A 6,000-nucleotide genomic window follows, 5' to 3' on the forward strand; every position below is an offset into this window, starting at 1 on the left:
CTTTGAACAATCTTACAAGAAAAGATAAAGGAATCAAGAATAACCACTACTCTAGATTTTCTCTCTCCTATTTACTTGCTTCTCAATCAGAAAAGATCTCTCCCCTTTCCTTTACAACTGAGCGGCAATTTATAGGGAATTACATAGTGGATGACAACTAATCTGTCCTTTATTTTCGGATATGACTTGCGAAATTCTCGCATCCTTACAAATGTTAATCTCGCAAACTCTCTAATTTTCGCAGGACCATCACATTTTTCTCATGATTTAGCTGATGTCGTTTATTATTTCGTTTCTGAAGTTATTCTGCGACACTGCTGTGTTGTGTTGTTAATAATTTCGCTGAGGCATTATTGCTGCGAAATTCTGATCCTACATCTTGCCTCTTCTCATATCTTCTCTGCGAAGTAGAGAATGATGTGAGAAATGCCGCAGTTGTTCATCTCTTCATATTCTGCATTTATCACACGTATTCTTTCTTCCATCTATTTCTTGACACGTCTTCTGTAACCGCTGCTTTTCAACCGCTCACGTCTTTTCGCATTAATGGTGTTTATTTCTTCGAGTAAAAAAAATCTTCTTTATATATTCTTCTTACTCTTCTTTCCATTTTCTTTTTACTTTATCTTCTCTTTTTATTCTCTCATCTCTGCAACTCTATTGTTCTTCCGTAAGTTATGCTACTGTAATTCTTCCCTCTTCAATCTTCTTACTTTTTATCCATTTCCATACTCTATATTCAGATATGCCTCCAAGTGGCCACAAACATGAGAAAAACTTAAAAGACGTCCAAAAAGATCTTGCTGAGAAAGGTTTCACACTTTCTACCATTCCTGGTGAAAGTTCCAAGTCAATTCTTTCTATCAAACTTTTCTCTGATCAACATTGTGATGATCAATCAGTCATAGTTTCGCTAGGTAAAATTCTCGAAGGTCTCCCTATTCCTCTTTATGACCAAGATATTCCTCTGTTCTATGAAATTCTCGCTAACTTAGGATTTTTGCGAGTTATCTTCCAATTGAGTGGGGATTGCATCCGTCTAATGCTGGAGTTCGCTAACCGTGGTGCTGGTAAAGGATCTCTTTATTCCAAAGAGCTTAGGGATCCTAAATTCGTAGATCTAGAGATAGTCGCTGAGAAATATAAATTAGCGAATTTCTTCGAAAACTATGAATTAATATCCATGAAGAAAGAGAATACTCGCTGGGGTATTCGCTTGAAAAGGAAAGATCATATTGATGAAGATAAAATACTCATGCAAGACATTGATTGGCCCTCTGGTAAGAACACAACTCCTCACCAATCCAAAGATGATAAATGATGTGTTTTTCCCTTGATGCTGAAAGGACCTTACATTGCTGGGTCAAATTTTCTTCCTGAGAATCTCGCTTCTTATCAACCTTGGGTATTCTCTTGGCCCGAGAAGGAGAAAGAGGTATGTCTCTTCCAGTTTCACCCACTTTATATTTCTTTATTTGTCTTTATTCTTTTGTTCGCTGATTCTTGCGACATTCTACAGATCCAGAAACTGAAAGATAGTTATCACAGAACTGGGAAGGCTAGTACCTTGTTAGCTCTTCGCTCATACACAGATGAGGTAAGAAATATTCTCTTATGATTTTAAACAGTATATTTTTGCCTTTATTTCTTATTTCTATCTATGTGTGAAGATTATTGCTGAAATAGAAGAGCCTGCCAATATTGCGAAGACTGGTGATAAAGGCAAAGGTGCTCTTCGCAGGGAAAAACCAACTGCTCCTCCTTCAAAGAAGAGAAAAATACGTTCTTCCTCTCCTTCAAATATTCTTTCTCATGAAAACTCCGAGAGTGATGAGGATGATGAGGATAATGATGACCTTGCTGCAAATGAAGATTCTCCATCTGAATCTTCTATAGCTAAGCTCTCTGGCCTCTTTTCTGATTCTTGGAAAGGAATGGGAGATAATCAATTCGCTAATACCTTCAAATCTCTCGCTACGATTTGCGATGTTCCTTTACTGGATGGTGATAATTCTCTTCGCGGAGTTTCTAGATCGGTTACTCCCAACTTCCTGCATTCTCTTAATAGTCTGGTATGCTTTCGTCTTTTTACTTCTTCATTACTGTAACTCAAAATCTCTTTCTATTTTAATACTTTTTACATTTTATCGCAGGCTGGAAAAGCTTCTTTCGCTGTTGCCTCAGATCTGGAGAGGAGACGCGAAATTCTTGAAAAGAAGTCTTCAATTTCGTGCAAAGAATGAGGAACTGGAAATTGAAGTCAAAGGTATTCGCAAGAAGAACAAACAACTAGAAATTGATTATTCTTCGTACAAGAAAAAATCTCTAGTCTTCAGCAAGCTAATAATCAACTCTATGGTATGTTATTTTCTCCTTTCCCTTCATTCATTCATCCTGTTGTTTTATCTTATTTGATTGATCCTTTTTGCAGACATTTATGGTCTTTCTGATGAAGCTACCATTCTTCGTTCATTTCCTAATGCCTTGGATAATGATACCCTTCTTGAGCGTCTTAATAAATCTTTAAATAGTTTCTCAAATGATAAAATTTCATCTCTTTCTCTGAATGAACTGAGATCCAAATTTCGCCTCTTAGAGATTGACCATAGATCTAGTTTAGGCTTAGCCAACCGATTTAAGCGTTCTTTCTTAATTCTAAAGAGAAAATCAATGAGCTAAGAACCAAAATTAGCGGTCTCATAGATGATAAGGATCGCATCTCTGATCAAGGTGCTAAGGCTTTGGCGAAATTCCAAGAGACCCTTCTTGAAGTTCAACTTGAACGAGATGAAGCTAACCGCAAGAATCGAGCTCTGCGAAAGAGAAAACCAAATTCGTTCTCGTCTCCTTATAAATAATGAGGATGAATTCGCTTGGGCTGCGAAAATCTTAGACGATGCCAGAAAAGATTTAGGTGTAAATGTTAGTCTCCAAGTTGAGCATACACCTTGATTAGAGATATGATTTCTGACAGAGAAGGTTATTAACTGTTCTTCTTCACTAATCTTTTGTTTCTTATGAATTTTCATCAAGTTATTAATTGATTGCCTTTTGCTCACAGATTCTGAAAGTAGATATCGCGAAAGAATTGAGGAACTTGAAGCTGAAAAAGAGGAACTCGCAAAGAATCTTTCTTCTCGCAACGATAAGTATTCTAGATTAAAGAATCAAATCAAGATCACTGTTGCGAACTTTAAGAACGATGCTCTGCATTTTCGCAATCAAACTATTCAAATGGTTTGTGATGACCATAGTATTCCTCATCTGATTATCCTTGTCTCTTGGAGGAGATCCCAAAGAACATTCCTAGTCTGACTATTTCTGATAGCGAAGCTGATGATGAAGAATCTGATGGTGATGAAGGTTCTGATGGAGATAAAAGTTCTGATGCAGACGAAGAAGGGAACAAGTCTGATGAAGATGATGAAGGATCAACTAAGAAGTAGTTTGTTTCTTTCTTTAATCTTCTGTAATACTTGTACATTTATTCCTTTTCTGTATATTTGCGAATTCTTTTGGTTCCCATATTCCTTAATATATGAGTTTCTTTCATTTTGACCTGCATTCATTAAAACAATTCTTCCTTGCAATATGGTTAATCAACATAATCATTAATTTTTAATTTTTGCGTAAATCTATCATGTGGAGACAAATAACATTTTCTAATTTCATTCATTCCCATACTTGCCTCTGTTATTTGTATCCAAATGAGAGATTTTGCAGATTTTTCTTATTTTGTGCCTCAACTTCGCAGTTGTTTATGTATAATTTCGCAATCATATGCGAAGTGAATTTTGATTCTTTTCAAAATCTCATCCTGTGTGGTCTTATTTTGCCTTCCTAGTTAAAGGTCTTATTATGCCACCTCTTGTCATTGCGACAAAATCGCAGGACGTCCTTGCACTTTCATGCAAAAACCCATTGATCTTGCCTTAATTTTTTTTGTATTATGGCCTCTTCAGGAATGTTGCGACAATATGACAGGCCTAAATATTCTTGCGAAAATAAAGCCCCATTACATTGCCGTCTTGCGACGAAATCGCAGGACGTCTTCGCACTTTCATGCGAAAACCCATTGATCTCGTCTTATCTTTTTCTTTGTATTATTGCCTCTTCAGGATTGTGCACAAATATGACAAGCCTTAATACCCTTGCGAGTAAAAAGCCTCATGACATTTGCGTCTTAAGACACTTATCAGCTCCCTAATGGAGGGTGCCGCCCTTATCTTCCCCCTGGTTGCCCCTTCAAGGAGGCGTACTCTACCATACAAGGTTGGCTCCTCCCATCCAGTCTTAACAACAACCAGTTGTTTTCGCAGCCTCTTATCCCTTTTACCTATAGGGTTTATGGTTACGAGACTGCACCCTAAGTGGGGTTTTCTTCGGGCCGAGTGCAGTATAAGCCAAGACTTGTCAAGAATGGCAAGGTACGCTCCAGACGCCCCTGGCACTCTTGACTCAACCGTGTACCTCGGCGCCTTGATCAGATTCTGCACTCCTTGGGAGAGTCCTTATTACCTTAGTCGCCCAACCTAAGTCATATGCTTAAGCTGAGAATCCAAGGTGCCTCTCCCGGATGGGCTTTATTGACCCCAAATCTCCATGACTCAGGTTCCGGTGGCGGTGTAGCCTTTCCCTGAGCCATGCAACAGGTACCCCCTTATATGACGTACTTTAGGTCTTACATTTGCCTCTTGCGAAATTGTATTCGCGAACTAGGGTGTACGCCATAAAGGTTCGCCCCTTTCTCTTTTGTCATTGTTCTCTGATTGTTTTGTAGAATTCATTATCTCTGCGAGATTCTCGCACATCATCATATCGTATTTGCATTTCGCAATCTCAATTTTGTCATTCAATAAAATGTATTTTTGAGAATTTTATTTATTGCGAGAGTGTCGCAACAAATCAATCATTCATATATTACCTTTGCCATCCTCTGCTTCTTTGTTATTTTCTGCTACTGCTTCCTTGGTAGTGGTATGTTCACCATTTTTTATTCTGAGCTAGCATTAGTTTCGCAACATCTCTTCTTCTTTTCTTTCGATTGCATCCACCATCAACCTCTTCTTTGTGTCTCTTTGATTTTGTGTCGCCAACTTTCCTTCTTGTTTGCTCTTCCTTCGCAGGATTCTACCTCAGTTTCGTAACACCTCTTTCCTTCAACCCAATCTCCCTTTATGATTCCTACACCGCTGGGGTGAGGGAATTTGATGCACTGGTGGAAAGTTGAAGCTACACCTAGAATCCCATGTAGCCAAGGTCGACCAATTAATGCATTGTAGGGTGATTCTACATCAACGACACATAATATGATTTCAGAAGATATTCCCTTCAATGGAATTCGCATAGTAACCTCCCCTTTAGGCTTGTTGGCAGTACCATTAAAACCATATATCTTATATGTTGATGGTATAAAATCATCATCTCTTCCTCCCATAGTTTTATAAGTATGATAAAATAAGATGTTCACAGAGCTTCCAGTATCGATTAGAATCCTATTAATTTCCCATGAGTCTTCAGCTTCATCATCCTTATCTTCTTTCGGTTTTGGATTAATTTCTAATTTTACCACCAATAGATTATCATGTACCTCTTCACCTTCAGGGATTTCTTCTGGGGTAAAAGAAATAATTTGTTTCTGCCATTCCTCTAGTGGCGAGATTTTCGCAATATTCATAATTTCTCTTTCATCATTATCTCTTGCGAACACTCTACTCAAAACATTGTCATGAAAATATTCAATTGTCTTGTATGAATGTACGATAGAGTGACATAATATATTCTTTGCTTTTGCACCAACTTCTATGAATAATGTTTCCTTCTTTTTCATCGTGTTTACTTTGTGATGCTGTGGTGGTGGTGGCAATGGTTGAGATTGTGGGTCCCCTATCAAAAAGTGGTTTAGTTTTCCTTGATCTATCATTCTCAGAATAATTCTTTTTACATTTCTACAATCATTTGTAGTATGTCCATGAAAATGATGATAAGAACACGTGATTC

The sequence above is a fragment of the Papaver somniferum genome, chromosome 3 (genome assembly GCF_003573695.1).
Source record: "Papaver somniferum cultivar HN1 chromosome 3, ASM357369v1, whole genome shotgun sequence".
Lineage (NCBI taxonomy): Eukaryota > Viridiplantae > Streptophyta > Magnoliopsida > Ranunculales > Papaveraceae > Papaver > Papaver somniferum.